The 20,650-nt window shown below is 48.4% G+C and overlaps 1 pseudogene; it reads right to left on the bottom strand.

Moving 5' to 3' along the window:
* Positions 1-3,623: 3,623 nt before the first annotated feature.
* Positions 3,624-20,152, bottom strand: LOC121048117 (annotated as a pseudogene).
* Positions 20,153-20,650: the final 498 nt, after the last annotated feature.

Here is a 20,650-nt window from a genome sequence, read left to right as displayed (position 1 = left end):
GTAATGCGAATGGGTGCTGGCTTTATCGCTTTAAACATGCACAACATTGGGCAGTCCCAAATTACCGTAAGACCTCGTGTAAGGGCCACACTTTCTTGTTTTTTTTAAATTTGGGGTTGCATTTTTAAAATGATACACGGATAAAAAAAAAAAAAAAATTTGCAAATGTGTTCAAAAAGGGATGTACTACTTGCGGTCGGACACACGTGCATAAAACGCCTTTGTTTCGATTACTTTGGACTTATTTGTCGTCGCCAGCTGAGTCTTCAGGCTCGGAGCTAAGGCCCTCCTCTTCCGGGACATGTTCTCACACAAGGTCTTCCTCACACTCTTAGAAAAAAGGGTACGGATAGTCCTCCCTTACGGGAGGAACGGTCTTGTAACCTATGTTCCTTTAGAAAGGGAGAAACCTTCGTCCCTGAAGCAGGGGAGCAAAGTTCCTCCGTCGCTTGCATCTCAATATGGCGGCCCCGAATCGAGCAAATCGAGCCCAATAAGGCTTAACGAGGACGCTACGTCTCTTGTACGGGACGAGAGCAGCAGCAAATTAAAGCGTAACACGAGCTTTCCGCAAACTGTGTTTATTTCCGAAGCTAGATTCCCCCCACAGGTGCAGAAACCTGCGTTTCGAAAGCAGTTACTCAGTCTTCTCGTCAACAGCACTGCGATGCTAAACGGAGACAACCGATACCCAGTTACTTCGCGCACTTTGCGTCTTACCTTTGGTGTTCCTCGAATCACAATTCCTTCGTCAACCGCACATCACGGAGAAGGGCAAACTCACTCCGCGAAACTAAAAGCCGCTCTCGAAAGAACGAACTCGAAGCCGCTGTTTACCGCGTAGCGTGAAAGAAGGTTAAATCGCTAGCCACCAGATGGCGGGGTCAAGCAGAGTAATTGCAAGTAGCTAGGCTAGGTGGCGCTAGGTACCGCCCAATTCATGTTCTACAAAAAATAATTTGCTTCTTTCAGGCCACTACTGCGCCTGAGGACCCTCTACTATACACACATGACACCCATACACATTATTACAAGCATCAGGTGAACATACATTAAGCACATGCACTGCTCACACAAATATCAATACAACGGAACACCACACTAACCCGAACACTACACCCGTGCTCTGCGTTTCCGTCTTTTATACTGGTCGTTTTGAACGTGCGAAACTTTTCGGTGACTCCCTAAGCAATAAAAAATATTCCCAGCATGTTGATTTTTTCCCTGCAATGTCATACCTCTGAGAGTATTTTGAATGGCTCAGGGGTTGAATCTCTTATTAAAAAGTAAACGCTCAATCATGCCGTAATTATTTGAAAGCCAATAAATCAAGCCGCTCCAATGCGGTTCGAAGCCATGAGTTTGTTTCCCCACGCGGCACGTCGTAGCTTGTATTTCTATTTGTTTTTCTATTTGTGCTGTTCGCGCAAAGCTGCAATTGCCGTTTGAATTAATCTCTGTAGAGCGGATATTCAGTAGCTGGAAGTGATGCTTCACGGACTGAGAAATTGCTTTTCGATCAACTTGAATGCAGTCAAAGCCGCGACTTGCGGCAGGTTTAAGTGTACGGAACTACGCCGTGGCGAGCCCGAAAACTTCTAGCGCTCATCCCAGCGCACCACGGAGGGCAGTTTCTCCAGCAACCGTATAATTAAACAGCAAAATAAAGGGTAGCTTTTTTTTTCGATTTTACCTACTATTGTTTTTAATGCCGAAATTCCATACTGTAAATATACGTACTTTACGTCACGATTTCGTACTGTTCAGTCCTTGCCCTTGAGCACAATCGCTGTCGGGGACGAGACAATTCCGACAGTCACATTGGCCACTGTACGATAGGAGCTTCTACTGTTCAGACCAGCGTTCCAACATGACTATCCGCACGTTGATCGATTGCACGTAATCCCTCAAGTGGTATTAAACTTTTTAATGTAAAGCGGAATGTCAACCTGCGACACCCCGCCCCCTCCGATCACAACCCGACCAGCGGCATCAATGCCCAACAGTTTACGATCTTATCTTCTTGTTACACCACTGATACGCGAACAGATGGTCACATCGGCGATAATTCCAGTCTTCTGTTCACAACCCGACACTGTCATCACGATGTTGCAGCTATGTTGCTGACACGCACAAACACAAAACCACGTTGAACGCCGGTTGCACTCGGCATCGGAAAACAGAACCAAACTCAGGGGGGAAGGCACCCAGGCAGCCGGCAGCAAAACCTGCCTCTCTTGGACGCAGTTCCTGCGGTTTCCATAACGTCGAAAACGTCGACACAGTTCCGCGTGCTTTCGCTACTGTAGTCTGTAGTGCTGCAGCCTGCAGTGGCTGTAGTTCCGTGCCGCGCGAGTCACGCAATCCGGAGACGGCCATCCCCCAGTGTACGTGGCGCTGCTGGCACTGCTCCGGGACTTCGCTGTTTCTAGCGGCTTCGTTTGCTCGTTTGATAAAATTAGTGATAAAAATGTCAATGCAACCGAAATGTTCTGGACGTTTAAACTAGAAGACGGAATTACAGGCGGCCTTCGCTGCTGCTGAAGCTCAATCGACTCAACAGCTATTTATTAAACAACGTGCGCGACCTGCTCGAAAAACGAAACCGAAAGACGATGAGTCGGGAGGGCGAAAGCTTTCTCCCGTCTGCCTGGAGAAGGAGGAAAACATTTCGTTCCTCCCCTTTTCTCGTGTCCGCTTGGAGGCGCGTCGGTAGAAGGGAGGAAGGCGCGCCGTTGCTACTTTTTTCCTCCCTTTTTTCTTAGAGTGCAGTGCCGTCGAAGTTGCTCGATATGCCCGTCACCTTGAAACTCTTGGCGACCACGTCGACGGAGATTGTGTTTTATGCGGTCAGTATCCATTTGGCGACAGTCTCCAGAGTTTCTCTCTTGAGCTGTCCAGTCGGCGTCTTCGCATTGTTGGCCAGTGGCCATCCATTCCTCGTAGCACCGGTGGAATTCCACTTTGATTGGCCGACTAACGCTGACGTCGGACGGGTGCAGCATCCCCGTGAGCGCGCCCGGTATCACGGCCAAGTGCGTGTGCACCTCGCGGAGCTTCTTCTTCACCTTGTCCGTTAAGTGGTTGCGAAAGCTGTCCAGCACTAGAAGTGGCTTCTTGATGAGCATAGCGCCAGGACGGTTTTCCGAGACTGGGTCTTCAAACAGTTCACGACGAGATCGTCATTCATCCACCCTTTTTTTTTTTTCGAGGCGGATTATGACACCCTTCGGGAATGCTTCGCCGCTGGGAATCGACTTCCGCTTGAAGGCGACATATGGCGACAGCTTGCGTCCGTCTGCGGTGATGCAGAGCAGAACTGTGCATCGCTCACGCTCTGCACCAGTCGTGCGGACAAGCACAGTTTTCTTGCCCCATCTCCACTGTGCAGTTTTCTGGTGAATCAAACGACACGGGAGTCTGATCGGCTTGCTCATGTCAGTCACATACTTCTGATAGCTCAGAACCTTGTCCTTATACTCAAGGGGAAGCCGCTGGCACATTGACGCCCTTCGTCGAATAAGCAAGTCCTTCCGTTTCATGAATCTTCGAATCCATCCTAGACTCACCTTGAAGTCCCCAGCAGGCACGTTCCTTGCACATGCCAGCGCCTGCGCTTTCATTCATAGCATGTCCGTTGACAAGACATAACCGTTGCTGCGGACTTCGACGACATAGTCAAGAAGTTCATTTTCAAGCTCCAGATACTTGCAAGGCTTGCTGCAGAACGCGCGCTTCATCTTGCTGGTGCTGGCCAGTGCCTCTTTCTGGTCACACCAACGCCGTGTGCACTTCTCATCGACGTTGAACTGTCGACCTGCTGCATGCTTGTCATGTCCCAAAGCATAGGCGACAACTTTCAGTTTAAACCCCACCGTATACTTGCCCATTGCTTCGTTGTAGGAACAGGCACGACTCTGGAACAAGTTGTTGGCGAGGCGCCAAGCTGAAGAAACGAAACACGACGCGCAGGGCACGAACGAGGCAAGCGCCAAGCCAAAACGACGAAACAAAAACAACAAAAAAGAAAAGTGAAGGAAAAAAAAAATCAGAGAAACTAAGCACGCGCCACACTGCGGAAGCGTGTAGAAACAAGATAGTGCGGGTGCCATGCCTCGGAGGTCTCGGAAGATAGGGGTGCGACTCATACACAAAAAATTTTTGATATTTTTTTTCAAATTTTTTATTGTGAATATTGGGGTGCAGCCCTTAGACGAGTGCGGCCCTTACACGCGTTTATACGGTAGGTGTCGTATATGGGGTCGAGGGCATGCAGGTTCACACGTGTGGCAAAGTCGTCTGCGAGATCACAGATGGATTGGAGGTGCCACCAGCTTGTTGGTCTTGCAACCGTGGTCTCCCCTTCTTGCGGACATATGCTCTCCACTTTTGAAGAATGTCCTCTGTTAAGACTGCTCTGATGCAGGCCTTATGAATAAGAGCCTGGACCCCGCTGGGCAGGCCTTTGGGTAAAGTGTGGTTTTGGGAAGTATCATAGTTGCAAATATTTTTTTTTTTATTTTGCAGCCTTCCTGCGAGTGATATACTTCACATGTGGATTTAGGTGGGGTTCATGGTGGGTAGCGATACGGCCTGCGGTCATGGATCGTCTCGCTCACCAGTTTTCTTGCCTCTCTTGACGTGCCTCGTGTTTCTTTGAGCAACTAGACATCTAGTTCTGTGTTTAAGGGAATTGAACCAGCCGTGCAATACACCTTTCCGAGAAACACTCGACCCCAGGGGCAACAAACGGTTTTCGAGCCCATTCACTGAGTTTGAGACTAGGCTCTCACCAGCGTCCCTGCTAATCCTAACCAAGTGGACTGTGATTTCAATAGGCGCAGCTTGCGTAGGCGCAGTTTCAAACGCTGCTGGCGGCTAAATTCTCGTCTTATCCCGCTATATTTTGTGTTTCATAGTGCATGTATTTTCTCGAGGACATTGAGAAAGCATTGTATCACATTTGAAAAACAAAAACAGCAAAAAAACAAAAACCTGTCGACTATTTTTGTTAGGTACGGGCGCAACAGAGCGAATGCAACTGAAATGTTAGTTGTCTTTCTTTTTTTTTCTACAATAACTTCTTAAGGTGCCGCTCGATTAGCCGCGTGTCAAATGACAAAGCGCTTAGCTGTTGAAAATAAATTACGATAGAGGATAGCCGAAAGTCATGCATTTTTCACGCTCACAAATAACATGTTTCCCGATGGACAGGTCACAGACATACAATTTTGAAAGTATTAACATTCAAACATTATATTGTACGTACCACACTATGCAGCGTTACCCGAAAAGAAGTTATTTGAGAAAGGTCTCAAATAACACAGTCACTGTTGAGGACAGTCACATCTTGACGATCAAACGGAATCCAAGCTGATTTCGTTTTTAGGCACTTTTTGGGGAGAGCTTCCTTTTTTCACAACAGCACTAAGGCAAAGGAACGAATGTGACTGACCCGTTTCCCACCCCCATCCGGACAATTATTTTTGGAGAGGACTCTGCGCGGAATATCTCCGGGAGGGGGGAGAACAATTGTCATTGTTTGCAAAATCACGTCGAGTGCCGTTCGACGTCCTTCCTCTCCTTCGTTTCCCGTGAATGTTGAGCAGGAAAGCTTGAATGGCAGGCACTTACCAGCCCTATTTCTCACAGTGGAAGATAACACAGAAAGGGTACACAGCACGTATAAAAAAAATTAAGTGGAAACTTCAAGGGGGGCCAAAACACGTTGAATGCAAAACGGCAAAACATAGGTAGAGTATCGCGCTGAGCGGGTTTTCACAGTCCAAGAGGGTGGCGAAAAATTTCTAGCTGATAGAGGGAGTGAGAGTTGCACTTGCCGCTTCAGCATCAGCAACATGGCGGTGCCCTAGGAGCATTTTTTGGAAAGGTGTGTAGATGCTAAATGGTTGCGTAAAAGCGGAACTACAAAGTAGAAGTGGAAAATGTCTTCTGGTTGGATAGGATGACACGCAAATCTTAACGTAGGTCGCTCTAGTAAACTGCTGCCCGATCGGTCCCTGTCTGGTCCGCTCTCCCGAGAAGTCACATATACGTTCAAGATGTGCAAAAACGTTTCACTGTTCGTGGCGCTACGTTTCTTGGCCGTTAATCTCGGAGTCGCCCAATCGTCCGGGTGTTGCTGTGCTGCTGCCGTTCTTGCCCCTGCCTCGCTTCGAACTAAACGTTGTTCTGTCACGAGCGCCGGCCTGCCGGCCACTTCTTCTGTCCCCTCGCGTGCCATCTTCCTCCTCGGCTTCCCACAAGTGATATAAATAAAAATGTAGTGTATTCTTATGCTTTAAAAGTTCTTTTTGCTGCTCCAAAGTGGATTTCAGGCTGCTTTAAAATGGCTCAGACCAATGACATCACTGGAGACATCATTGCACTGTGCTGGGTTTAGTGACCCATCCATTTCCTGACCAGCTCCATTTACCTGACTCACCACAGTGAATACTGATAGGCTTTTAAATGTAGATTGAATTACGAACATGCACAAGTTCCTTTACAGCTATATAGACAAGATACAAGTCCTTACACACTTTCCTTTAAACAATTTAGCTTTTTTGGTTTTGATAGTTTTAACTTGTAATGTGGCTCGTGTACCTAAACACTAGAATCTTTATTACTCTACTATTATAGGTATTTTTGTTCTTTTATGTACCTTGCACATACTACACTGTGAGGACTACAGCCAGGCGTCGGTCAGGTGAGGCGTAGGGCGATGAGGCGAGGGCGGGGCAAGTAACAGTCGGATAGAAGTTTTATTAACGGGCGCATAAGAAGAGGAATGAGGCGCTGACGCACCGCATGGTTCGGTCGTGCCAAAACATACAAGTTGGCTGGAACGCCATTTCAGCCAGGCTTGACTTTAAGGGATGAAAAGAACAGAGGGCCATGGTAGGTGGCGCTAGTAGTTTGCTCACGTCTGGCCTCTCTTTAACAACACTAAGTCCCTTTGGTCTGAACAGCACAAAAGTCACTAGTGGTCTCCACTCTGATAGGTAATAGTCTGCAAGGTAGTCAGGCAGTCGTCTTGCTCGTTGGGGTCTGGAAGAGCTGAGTCCAGGGGATGGAAGTTTGGGGTCAGCACTGGCTGTTGGACAGGCAGGCAGGCCGCTCCCAAGGGCATCTGGAGAACTGGTAGCTTTAGGAGCCAAGGCGGCCTGGTCGTTCACAAGGTGGGGTTCGACATATGGTGGGACATATTGCTTCAGTAGGGAGACATAGACCAGCTGTTCACGGATCCGATTGTGGGGCCCATGTCCTGTGATACGGGACTCCACAAATGTCACCGGGGCCTTCTGGTCAACAATCTGGTAGACTCCTTTGAACTTGGGGGCTAGCTTCGTCGTGCCATCTGTAATGGGCTCCTGGCGTCGAACCCATACGAACTGAGTGACGCGGAAGGAATGATGCCTGTGGGCTTTGTCATAGGCTGCCTTACATTTTTCTTGAGCCTCTCCGGTGTTGCTGGCTGCGGTACTGCGGTGCTCTGACAGCGTTAGAAGGCAATATCTTGAAGAGTTTTAGCTCCAATGGGAAGGTGGCATTGGCGGGGGAGCTTTGGAACGTACCCAAAGAGGAGTTCGAATGGGGAAAAGTGACTGCTTGCTCTATAGGTACAGTGTATAGCAAACGCAGCCTCTTCGAGCTTTTAGAGCGCAGCTCTTAGGGGCCCGTTTCCGGCTTGAGCGGCGTCGGCGTCGCCGTCGGCGTCGCCGTAACCGCGAGGTCACGTGACCCCCGAGGTCACGTGACCCACCCAGGTCACGTGACACCCCTAGGTCACGTGACCCACGAGGTCACGTGACCCCCTTAGGTCACGTGACCCCCAGAAGTCACGTGACCCCCTGAAGTCACGTGATCTCCTTAGGTCACGTGACCCCCTGAGGTCACGTGACCCCCAGAAGTCACGTGACCGCCTTGAGGTCACGTGACCCCCTAAGGTCACGTGACCCCCTGAAGTCACGTGACCGCCTTGAGGTCACGTGACCCCCTAAGGTCACGTGACCCCCTGAAGTCACGTGACTTCTGGGGATCACGTGACCCCCTAAGGGTCACATGACCTTAGGGGGTCACGTGACCTCAAGGCGGTCACGTGAATTTTGGGGGTCACGTGACCTCGAGGGGTCAGGGGACCTCAGGGGGTCACGTGACCCCCAGAAGTCACGTGACCCCCTGAAGTCACCCTGAAGTCACGTGACCCCCTTGAGGTCACGTGACCTCAAGGAGTCACCTATCCCTCAGTACGCTTCCATCTTCCTCCTCAAGAGCTGCGCTCTAACCGGCGTTACAGGGAATTGTAAACGGCTTTCATTTTTTTGTTCCAGGATGACGGGTCCTTTGTGCACAGCTTACGAAGCACTGCAACTAAAGTCCCGTTACTTTTTTCAATGAGGCCATTACTGGCTGCTCGGTATGCAACCGAGTAGTGAATCCTCACACCATGTAACTTCATGAACTGTGTGAACTGGTGGGATTCAAAGGCTGAACCATGGTCGCAGAGACAGTCATAGGGACATCCACACTTGAGGAACACGGACTGCATGTACGTTAAAACGTCCTTGGTTGAGGTTGAAGACACAGCTGCTGGAACAATAAAACGGGTTGCAAAGTCAATCACGTTTAGTAAGTACTTCTTGGTGGGTGTTGCTGGCATTGAGACGTGGTGGATAGCAATCCTCATGAATGGAACATCTGAAATGGGCATCAGTCCCATTTTGCCCACTCCTTTAGACACAGGGCGATTGCTGCTCTGGCAGATTTGGCAGGCTCTCACATAACGGGCTACTGCGGCAGCGAGGTCTGGCCGCCAGTACCGTTCTCGTGCTTTGGCCAGTGTTCGAGGAATGTCCATTTGGCCTGCACCATCTTGAACCAGCTCCAGTACTGCCCGACGCATATTGGCCGGAGCGTCGATGGTTTGTACCCCTGTGGCATCGTCGGTATAGTAGAGGACATCATCAATGACCACAAGGTGTGTGTGTGGCTCTTTTGAAGATGAAAGGCTGCGACGCAGAGCTTTGCACTGTGGGTCTTCTGTTTGCGTTGATGCCAATGTCTGTGGCCGATCGAGAACTGCTGCGGACAGCCGGGAGAGCATGTCAGCAACCACGTTTTGGCGACCAGGGTGGTGCTGCACTGAAAATTTAAACTCGGTGAAATCCATCAACATGGTGGTGAAACGGCGAGAGGGTCGGATGTTTGTGGTGAGGCATGCAACAGTCTAGTTGCATGCCTCACCACAAACCCAAGGGGTAAATAGTGGAGAAACTTAATCGTGACTGCCCAGTGTACGCCGATACACTCCCAAACGTTGCTGTGCAACTTCTTTTCGTCAGCAGTGAGTGCTCGACTTGCATATTCAATGACAGTTTCCCTGCCTTGTCGTTTCTGGGAAAGCACAACTGCTGTTCCCAATGCACCTGTTGTCACAGTGGATAAGGCGTCTGGATCAAAGTGACCAAGAAGAGGTGCTTCTGTCAGTGCCTTGCGGATCTTCTCGAAGGCGTCATCACAAGCATGAGTCCAAGTGAACTCTTGAGACTGAGTGATACTTTGGAGTGGTGATGCAATTTTTGAAAGATCCTTGACAAAGCGACGGTAGAAGTTGGCCGTCTGGAACCAGGACAAAACAGCCTTGCTGTTCGTAGGCCGGGGGATGTGCAGAATTGCATCAACTTTGGCTGGGTCAGGGTGCTTTCCATTCTTGCTCAAGATAAAACCAAGAAACTTGATGACTTGCAGGGCGAACCTGCACTTTTCCAGTGACACTTTGAATCCGCTGGGGCGAAGGAGGCGAAGGACGCCATCAAGGAGTGTTAGGAACTCGTCAAAAGTGGGAGCGAAAATCAGGACGTTGTCCAGATAGACTCGCATGCCACATTGTGAGCAATGTGGCTTCAAATTGGACGAGATGGAGTCCATGGCACGTTGATACATTCATGGCGCATTCTTAAGTCCGAAAGGCATACGAGTCTACATGAAATGTTCCATGATGAATCACAAAGGCCGTCTTCTCATGATATTCCAGACGGACGCGAACCTGCCAGTATGTGAACCTTAGGTCGAGACAAGCGAAGTACGAAGAGCCTGCGATATCGTTCATGAAATCATCAGCGTGGGGGAAAGGTTGGACGACACTGATAGTCATCTTGTTGAGGGGCACATAGTTGACACAGAGACGTTTCTTTGAACCTCTGGTGACAACCACCGCTGGGAAGGCCCATGGGCCCGTTGCTAGGAGGATGATGCCTTGGCGAAGGAGTGATTTTGTCTGTTCTTCGAGGAAATGACGGTCTTTTGCAGCATAGTGGTACGGAGACCGGCTATAGGGAGCTGCATCTGGAAGCAGATCTATCGCATGTTCCATGCCTTCGTACAAGCCAGCATCGTCTTCTCTGTGGGCGAACACTTCCGCATATTTGGACAACAAGGTCGAGAGCTTTATCTTCTGTGGGTCTGGCAGATGGCTCTCCACTTGTACTGCAGGCAGGGCTGGGTCAATGCAGACGTCCACTGTCCAGGGCACTGTCTGCTTGGGCTGTGGCTTGGCTGTCAATGTGGCCCACAAGGGCTGGTCTGGGCCTGGTAAGGGCAGCTACTGTAGCCCCGCTGGGCTGTGGTGTCCATGCACACAGTAACGGAAAGTTGAAGCTTGCAACATTATAGCATTTGCCGTCCGAGGAAGCAACCGTTCATGGCACTGAATGCTTGTTCCAGTTGGGGCATGGTGAATTTCGGTGGGGTTAGGTGGCTGGAAGATAAACTGTACTTGGCTGGAGAAAAACCAGTCTTCACTCAAGATCACTCGGAGGGCGTTGTTGTCAAGGGCTGCAGCTTTGACCACTCTACACTCTAAAAAAAAGAGGGAGGAGAAAGGGAGGAAAAAAATGATGTTCCTCCCTGTCGCCAAGGGAAGGGAGGAAATTGCCCTTGTTCCTCCCTTTCACCGATCCACATGCAGCGCGACCTAGTGGCGCTTGAAAAAGGGACGAAAATTCCTCCTCTCTATTCGTGGCGGCAGCGGCGGTCGAACCGCCGCTGCCACCGGAAACATGTTTAATGGCGGTGACGGCAACTTGAGCGCTTGGTAGCTTGGTTGCCGTCACCTCCGCGAGAAACTTATACTCTTGAAATAAAGTTTACGTACCATACAGCGAAAGGTAATCCGTGAGGCGTTTATTTCAGTTCTGTTTAAAACAGAACAGCATATCCAGTCGATAGGAACGAGCACTGCGTTGCGGCGAGCGACTCCGTCCGACACACGCTGTAGTCCGTCCACATCGGAAAAACGACCGGCTTGCGGGAACACGCGTTTTTCAAAAACCATATCCCCGCACAGGAAACGACACTGCAATGACGATTCGGGGAAGGGACGAGGCAACGGATCCAGAAAGCAAGGTCGACTATGCATTCGGGAAGAGTCCACTTGGAAGAAAGGGTAGTACAGACATTCCATTGTCGTTGCGGGGCAAAGTGGGGGCGGAGGGCAGATCCGCGGGCTTGAAGAAATGCATGATTCGACAGAGCCAACGGTTCACCGCTGCTTCTTTTTAGTTTGCGCTGCGCCCCATCTCCTGCTACATGTCAAAACTCGCACTAAAAAAAAAAAGAAAAGAAAAACTCAGTTTTTTACGTGTTTTTTTTTTTATTCGGCTGACTTAGTCTATTATCACGCGATCCCTTTTGTGTCGCGAAACGAGCGCAGCTAACCCGGCGTCAACAACCTGGATCTCAAACTCGTCGCAAACGTACTGGACGTAGTTATAAAGGAAGCAAACATGAACATAAGCACTCGATAATAAATTTAAATACTATTTACATAGAGACATGAATAGAAGATTACTAACAATTGCTTTACGAACCTCTATTTTAGCTTTAGTGTCCGAAAGTGTTCCGTTGCGTTAGCTTTCGGACCGCTATATCCTGCACCGGGCTGCAAACGTTCTACTAGAACACGAAAACGCGGCTCCGCTACGGTATATATAGCGGAAGCCATAACGGATTGCGTATGGAGTTGCGGGAGTGACTAAACGATCTATTAAAACTCTCAACACGGGATTTTTAACTTTCTGACTCGGGCAATGTGATGTTTTCAAGCGGTTGCATTATATCACCAAAGACAGTCTTATTTTAGTTGTCTGCTGAGGATACCAAAGTCATGGTTCGTGGGCCTTTACCACGCCCGGCACTTGCTTTTTATAGGAAAAACGCTCCAGATTAGTAAATTAAAACAATTCTAAATTTCTGTAACACCGGTGACAAAGCATGAACCAAGATATCTTCTCTGCTGTTTCAAGAAGTCTTGTTAAAATTAGTAATCTTGTTTGTTTGGAAATCCGTTGAACTTGTGCATCAATTAAAATGATTAATTACCCCACCAAAACTGAAAATAATTACACTGGCACTGAACACCGCAATCAAGCAATAGCTTGATTGCGATGTTTAGCACAGTGTACTGCATTTCAGAACTGCATTGTGAAGATAATTCATCAAACTTATTCAGAAGAAAATTATTTAATTTTAGTTAATTAGCCTAATGATCTACATTTGCTTTGCTCGGGGTGTTGAATTAAGAGATGGGGACTATTCCACAAGACAATTCAAATAATGTATTAAGTAAGAGTAACATTTACTCCACCTTTCCGCGTTTATGTGCCAAATGATAGCAGTCACCGAAAAAGTCGGATTCAAAAATAAGACTGCCATATATAGAGCTAGTGGGAACCTGGCGTACGTAGAGAGACGAGGGGGCCCGGTGTTGCTGCGTTGTTGCTGCTGTGTGCATGGTTGATCTGCGTATGTTCCGTGTATTCTGTATGTTCAGTGATGTATGTGCATCTCTACCATGTGGCGTTCGAAAGTCGGCAAAACCTAAAGATAAAAAAATAAAACAACGCCTCTCCGACTTTTTTTTTTTCTTTTGCCGTTTTCAGTGCCATCTGTTGAAAGCTATATCACTTACACGAGGGGAGGAAGTTTCCTCCATTGAGAAAAAAAAAGGTGGCAATTTTCCTCCCTTCTTAGGGGAGCAAATTTCCTCCCCGTTTTGTAGGAGGAAATTTCCTCCCTTTATAGAGCAATATAAGGGACACGCGAGTTCCTCCTTTAAGGGAGGAAGTACTACTCCCTTTTTTTTTAGAGTGCAGTGGCTGGTCCAACGGAAATTTTCAGACAGATGGCACCAGCTGGGATAACTGGCGTTCCTCCACCTACAACAAGGGGGGCTCGAGTCCAAGGTAGAAGGGGCACAAAGCTAACGAGTTCATGGGACACTAGTGTCACCTTGGATCCACTATCAGGGAATACATCAACTGGGCTGATACCTGCAATGGTGGCAATCACAAGAGTACATTGTACTTGCGAACCATCAAGCATCTCAGCAGAGCTGCTATGAAGTGCTGGCATTTTGGTCAAAGTGGTCGTCGCAGCAGATGACTTGGATGGGCATTGGGACGCGAGATGTCTCTTTTGGCGACAGTGGAAACGCAGAGCTTCTTCCAAATTCGGCCCAGGACGAAAGGCTGCGACACCTTATTTCTGTGATATGGCGTCGTATCAAGCATTCTGCACTTCTGCTGAGAGGGTTTTGGAGCGCTGCTGTCTAGATGTATAGTTGGGACGGGGTTGTGGCGGTGCACTCTTCTCGGAGGTTGACGGTGTCAAAGGTGCGCGGGGCTTTGGTCTGTCTAGAATCCGATAGCTTGTCTGGTCGAGCTCGCTTGATGTGCAATGCAGTGTTGTCCAGGTCGGTAGCGATTGCGATAAACTCATCGACTGTAGCAGGTCTCTGGGCGGCGATGGCAGAGACAAGGTGATCGTCACAAAGTATTTGTAGAAGGTATTCAATTCGTTTCTTGTCTGTCAGTTAGATGGGACTTCGAGCAAGGATTTGCAGTTTGGCGAATATATACGTATGCAGAGTCTGATATATACGTATGCAGAGTCTGGTTCTTTGCCTGTAAACACTCGCTCAGCTTCACTTGCCATTCAATGAGCGTTAGGTCGTCGTTGAACTGTCTCAGAAATGCTGCACGCCATGATGGCCACGTGGGGAAAGCATCGCTGCATGCCAGGTGCCAGTTTTTGGGGGTTCCGTGCAGTTTACCTTCGGCAGTAGCGCGCAGGGCGTCGTCGTTCCAGGATGCAAGCTTTTGGGCTCGCTCCAGTTCCTCAATTCAGTGACGTGAGGACAGCTGTTTTGAGTCATGAAACAGTGAGAGCGTTTGCGACGATTCGGGTAGCATTGTCATTTCGGTTGGTCTCAGGGCGAGGGACTCCTCCATTCGAGCCAACATTCTAGTGTTCTGCTCAAGGCAGGTTGCCAAAGTCGCAACAAGATCTCTGGGGACTTGTGACGGAGGAGATGTAGCCTGCTGCGCAACTTGCAAAGTTCCAGTGTTGTTGGCTGGTAGAACAACTTCGGGTTCCTTCGGACTCACAGACGCGGATGTCCAGGATGATTCGATCAATTAACTCGGACTTGGTTCCAGAGGCGTCTAAGCTTCGGCGCTCGGCTTCAGAGCGTAGGAACATACTTGTAAACGTTTCTAAGTCCTCTGGCGTCGCTTGCTCCCATGCGATGAGCGGCTTGGCGGTTTTGTCGGTAATGGCAGAGGCAGGCAGGAGGTTCCAGGCGGGCAGGTAGCGACTTCAACTGCGCCAATTGTGAGGACTACGGCCGGGCGTCGACCAGGTGAGGCGTAGGGTGATGAGGCGAGGGCAAGGCAAGTAACAGCGGAATAGAAGTTTTATTATTGGCGCATAAGAAAAGCAACGAGGGACTGATGCGCCGCATGGTTCGGTCGCGCCAAAACACAGAAGTTGGCTGGAACACCTTTTTGGCCAGGCTTGACTTTAAGGGATGAAAAGAACAGAGGACCTTGGTGGGTGGCGCTAGTAGCTTGCTCACAACACAAATTTTTCTACCACTGCCGATGGGGCTTGGTGCTTGTCAAGCTTCATAGCTAAAGGGGTCGTCAAACATTTTCTGAAAATTCTGTAATCTTGGAATTCTCTACCCATATGAATTTGTTTACGCTTTCTTCCGGAGATGCCGATTGAATATCAAGAGGACAAGGCTCCGTCTGAGCCCCATCTTTGCCTGGCAGTCCGTCTTTTCTTGCCTTAGTACCCTCTGGAAATTCGTAGGAGGAATTTGTGTCCTCCCCTGCTTGTTCTTTGAACAGTATGAAACCTCAACAATTCCTCTGCGGCTCCATTCCTGTTTCAATTTGAATGGCACAAGACCTCCGCCGGAAGGCTGGTCTCAACACCGTAGCCTGGACCTTAGTCCTTTACCCACACCTGGTAGCAATGGTGCAAGTGGGCAGGTAGCATGATGGCTGTCGTATGGTGAATTACAGTGGTAGATCCGGATCGGTTTCCAAAATCTGCAAGGGAGGAGAAAGACCGCTCTGTGGCACTCGCTCTAAATCGACGAGCGGAAGATAGTTGCATTTTCGGAGTGACCCGCTGGAGACAGTCTGTGGTTCAAAACGGCAGCCGATTGAGTTTGCGTGAGCTTGAACTTGACTAGCTGAACTTGAAGACCATGAATACTGTTGCTGTTCACCAGCAGAAACAATACCCAACACAGGTCGAGCGCCGAATCACGGAGTCCATGTCGCTAGCAGAGAGAGATAGATCCGTGTTCATCTCCTTGTAACGGCGGGGCACGCAGTGATTGCTAGCAGTGGAGCTCAGATCACTGGTAAGACATTAATAAACAGACAGAGGTAGCAAACCAGCACTTGTGCGGTCGTTGCCTAATTTGTTCTTGCTTTATTGCACAAGAAGACACCTGCGGCATGCAGTGCACAAAGTTAAACTATCAGTTGCAGCAAAATCAACACGCCTAACCTTGCGTCTGGTCCCTTCAGATTTTCTGTCGTGTTCTTTCTCGTTCTTCCTCCCGGGATTGCAGAGGTCAGCACTTACTATTTGCCACGCTCCAGTCCAGCCTCTGCACCCCCTGAACATACGAGGTAGCACCACACAAGACGCAATCACTCGCCGCATGCACTTCCCTTCACCAGCCGCGTAAACCCAGAACAAGCATGCTCGGCCCGCGGCGCACATGTGCAGTGATGCACTGCCACAAATCTGCCAGCGAAGGATGACCGAGCCAGATCTCTGAGTGGAATATGTGCGCTCCAAAAGGGGTGCTTTTGGAGTGCTTTAAATCTGCGAGCACTATTCACATAGAGTTACGCCTGTTTTTCTCTGATGGTCTCGTCCTTCTGTCCGAGGCTCTTAAGACAGTTCGGCCTTGACGGTCTTTGATTTTTTGGGCGCACAGGCAGCATGGAGTGCAGGCATTGGCCCATGAGCAACTCAGATGGGCTCTTTCTTAGGGGTCGGGTTTCCCCTATCAGATATGGGTCCGCTGACTTTTCCAGCAGCCTTTTTACTGTCTGAACTATGCGTTCGGTCTCCATTGGATTGCGGGTAACAAGGACTTGAGGTGAGATGGCGAAACCCATAACATTCTGAGAACGCCCTGAATTCCAGAGGCGATTTAACTGCCAATATCCAACATCCGAACTTTGGGAATACAGTACCATGTCTGGGAAAAAATATTTTCAACTGTATCATAACCATAGTAGAACTTGATGGCAGAAGTGCAATCTCTGAAAAGCGCGAAAAATAGTCCACAATGGCCAGGTACTCTTAACCTCAAAAATGAAAAAGGTTTGCCCCTACCTTTTGCCTTGGCAGTGCAGGAGTTTCTGACGGCATCATTGGTTCTGCCTTTTGAACACGGAGCTTTGTACGTTCTAGGCAATCATTAATGTTATTTGCCAATTCTGAACTCAAACCGGGCCACCAGACAGGTTCGCAAGCTCTAGTATGACATTAAAGGCGCACCGACACATCAAAATCATTTTTTTTTATTATCTGAAACGATCGAAAACGATGCCGGGACATTACCCTCGAAATTCGGAACGTGGGAATTCGATATTTGTGAAGTAAAAAAAACAATTTCCAAATGCCGAATTAGAAGTTCTCGCGCGATCCGTGCCAGTGCGGTGACAGTAAGTATTGCGGAGTCCTGAGAGTCTACTTTCTTTCACGCCTCCGCCTCCGCTACCACCGCGACCCGAAGCGAGGAGTTGAGGAGTGGGAGAGAAGTGTGCCGGTGCTCCGGGGAATACAAGGAGATTGGGGAGAACCGGTTTTATTCCATGAGAGCCGTGCCACCTGCCTATCGCAGCGAGCAGACGACGCTTGACGTCTGAAAGGCTGCCCGGGAGGAGTCACAGCCAAAACTACGAAACACAGACATCAAACCCAGTTTTGACCCTTTGACGATTTCTTTTTCGAAGTCTGAGAGGTCGTCGGGCTCCTAAAAAAAGACCGTCCGATTCGCCGACTCACCGATCATCCTCTGCTATGTGCTTTGGGCGCTGCCATGTTTTTCGAGGGAGGTTACAAATCCAGAAGGCGACATCCCACTGTACTTCGATTTGTGGTATTTAAAAAAAAAGGGCCGTAGTGCGTTTGCAATTGCGTTAAAAGACATGTGTTACGATGGCCATTATTAAATGTCATAGAAATATCACCTACAAAGCTTCTAAATTTTATGATTTTGATGTCGCAATTTAAAAGAGGCGAGGAGGTGAGGAGCGAGAGAGAAAAGCGCCAAAAATAAAAAGGCGCGTCCGCGTAAAAAAAATTTTTTTTGTGATGCGTTTTTTTTTGCTTGTCTATGACTACACCTTGCATCGTTTTAGACAATAAAAAAAAATGTGACCTTTGGGGTGTCAGTGCCTTTTTAAAAGGCTCACTCGGGGCTTGAGAAAAACTTTCCTAATATTAGAGCCGCTAATATATAGCTTTTAGGCTATGTGTTATTTGATGTGGCGACTTCAAATAAGCAGCAAGGCTTTTTCTAGACCACAAGGAAATCTTTAAACACATTATCCTTCAAAAATTTCGGGTAGGCTGAAACAATATCTGCAACAGGAGAAAGTTTAAAATATATATGGTTATTTTCCTTAATGTTGCGATTCCGCCACGTAATCGGCAACAATTTCAGTGCTTCGCTTAAATAATTCGGGAGTTGGTGTCTCAACCTTTCTGAAGTAAAGAAGAAAAAAACGCTTTTGCCTGCATGTTCTAGTTTTTATTTTAAAAATTGACTGAGATTGAGTTTTTCGGCACGTCTCAACTCCTTCACCATCTTCCGAGTCACGATGTGAATGGGGGACGCACGGAGTTCTGGTGAAGCTCTCTCTCTAGAGCCATCAGTGAGCAGCGAGAACTCACCCGCTGTCGACCACGTGACCATGTGCTTGCGCAGCGCGATCAACAAGGCGAGAGGAGGAAAGTCTCGTCCAGGTCCGGCCATTCACGTCCGGCTCTGCCCCTGTCCCCCTCCGGTTTCTGACGGCTGTTCGCGGTAGCAGATAGAGCTGACGGTTTTTTTGACCTCGGATAGATGGTGCTACTAAAACTCCGTACAAGAAAAATTTTGTCGATGACACCAGATTTTTGACGCATTTATATTTATGTTGGAACGACAAGATTCATCGAAAAGTTACCTTTTATCGAACAGGTATTTGCATAACTTCCTATCTTTTTACAAGTCACCCATTGACGTCATGCCGCGTGGTTTTCATGGCCGCTGCTCGCGGCTGCGGGTCGGGAAATATTCTAATTTGTGCCTCGCGATTACGCGGTGCAATTGCAACATGTTGAAGAAAGGAGATGTGTTGTCTGTCCTTGGGGCAAGATACAATGTCAAAAGTAGAAGATGCAGATTCTTTCAACTTTAAAATCATTGCACAGGTCCTTTAACCCTTTGTTGGACGCGAGACGATACAACATTGCACATAGTTTTTAACATTTCCAGTGTCATTCTGGAGCCATTTTATTTACGAAACAAGAAACACGGAAGCAGACAAGCCTTTCACAGCCAAAATAAAAGTGGGACACATATGTCCCATGAACCACTTAGGTCGCTTTGACAAATTGGGACAGGGACGTCCCAGGCCTACTTCAGGCACCCCATCACTGGCTATGGAAAGGGCCAACACACACTGCACTAAGGGGAACCTTGCATACACAGCACACACACTTTGTGTGAGCCTCTTTGGCTTTTGTTGAGCACCAGCGGCACCGGCAATGCATTTCTGTCAAGCTGGGGTGATGGGCATTACCAGCGAACCGGAGCTCCTCGGGCACACTGGTCATCGCATGGCCATTCTTTTTGCTTGTTTGCTGGGGTAGGGACCAGACTTGTCCTTCGTTTCCGGATGCTGTTCTGTGCGATCAGCTGCCATACAATTAAATTAAATTATTTTGTTACAGCCGCCGTCCAAGCTTCAGGTGGAAGTGTAGGTACACGACTGTAGAGGTCGCAAGTGGCACCCCCTCACTCTTTTCCTCGTTCCGTTGCTTGCGTATATTATCGTTCGCCTGAATAAAGTAACCTCACTTCCCGGTTGGAACGCGTCTGCGTGTTCAAACAGCTGATCTGAATAAAAGCGTTGAACACTGCAGCATCCAGAATAAAGTAGAAAATCCTACCCCACCAGTGTTTTGAGCGACGATCTGCGGCATATGTGTTGCGTTTCTGGTCGAATTTATCGTCCTCGCCCATCCAATTGTTTTAATCCTTTTCCACCGCAGTGCACTCCACTGCCTTTTTTTTTTGCCATTTGGGAGTGTTCGCTGGACTTGAGTGGCTTTCAGGATCATGGTAGTTCGACATGATGTGCACGTTTTTGGAGTCCCTCCATTGGTAGGCAACAACGTCCTCTTTTCTTCGCCAAAGGTAGGAACCCCTTTTAAGTTTGTTGTCCACCTTGACCTCAGGTGGAAGATCCTTCTTGTTTGTGCAGAATGTTCCACAGGTGGGAATGTCCCTGTTGCACAGTTCCTGAAGCAGGTTTGTTGAAGTGAAAAAGTTAACAAAAACAACTGCGAGCCGACTGGAACGGCTCCATCGGCTAGCGTGAGAACAACACGTTCCGTCAACGTTCTGTCGAGTTGCTTTTCGGCGTTCTCGTCCTCGTACAGCTGGAACTTGAGAACGTACTCTGTCTGGGAGTCTGCCAACGACCACACCTTGAATCCTCTTTATTTTTGGTTTCATGGGCATGTACTGTTTCATGCTTGACCGTCTTTTGAATAATGTCATGCTTTCATCGACAGCAAGATGACTGGATGGACTGTACTCAGAAAGGAACATTTCATACATCATCTTAGTCTGAGGGCAAACTTTGGAAGAACGATCAAAATCATAAAATTGTTGCAACATATTATTCTACTCAACAATTACAATGTGCTTAATGTGATAAAGATACCAGTGTGTGCACTCACATATGGGGCTGATGTATCGAAGCCTGATTGCAGGAGACCATTCCTGACGTATCTCACGAGAAGGGGGGGGGGGGGGGGGGAATCGGATGAAAAGCAGGTACCGTCTTCTGTCAACAGGATGCTGCATTTTACACTTCAATGCTTGATGCGGTTGCGTGAATGCCCATAAAAGTCCATATTTTTCTGTTCCAGGTGGCTCTGTCAGATGTAATGAAATCTACAAAGAGGCTGGCATTTTATGCCAAGGTTACTGCCTCTAGCATTGCTTTTGCCAGATTTTCTTTCCTGTTTTTATGTGGAGCAAAAGTAGGAAGTA

Source organism: Ixodes scapularis, unplaced genomic scaffold (genome assembly GCF_016920785.2).
Source record: "Ixodes scapularis isolate PalLabHiFi unplaced genomic scaffold, ASM1692078v2 PGA_scaffold1__304_contigs__length_218370807, whole genome shotgun sequence".
Classification (NCBI taxonomy): Eukaryota; Metazoa; Arthropoda; class Arachnida; order Ixodida; family Ixodidae; genus Ixodes; species Ixodes scapularis.
Note: the sequence above shows the minus strand (reverse complement) of the source record. Positions and strands in the feature narration are given on the sequence as shown.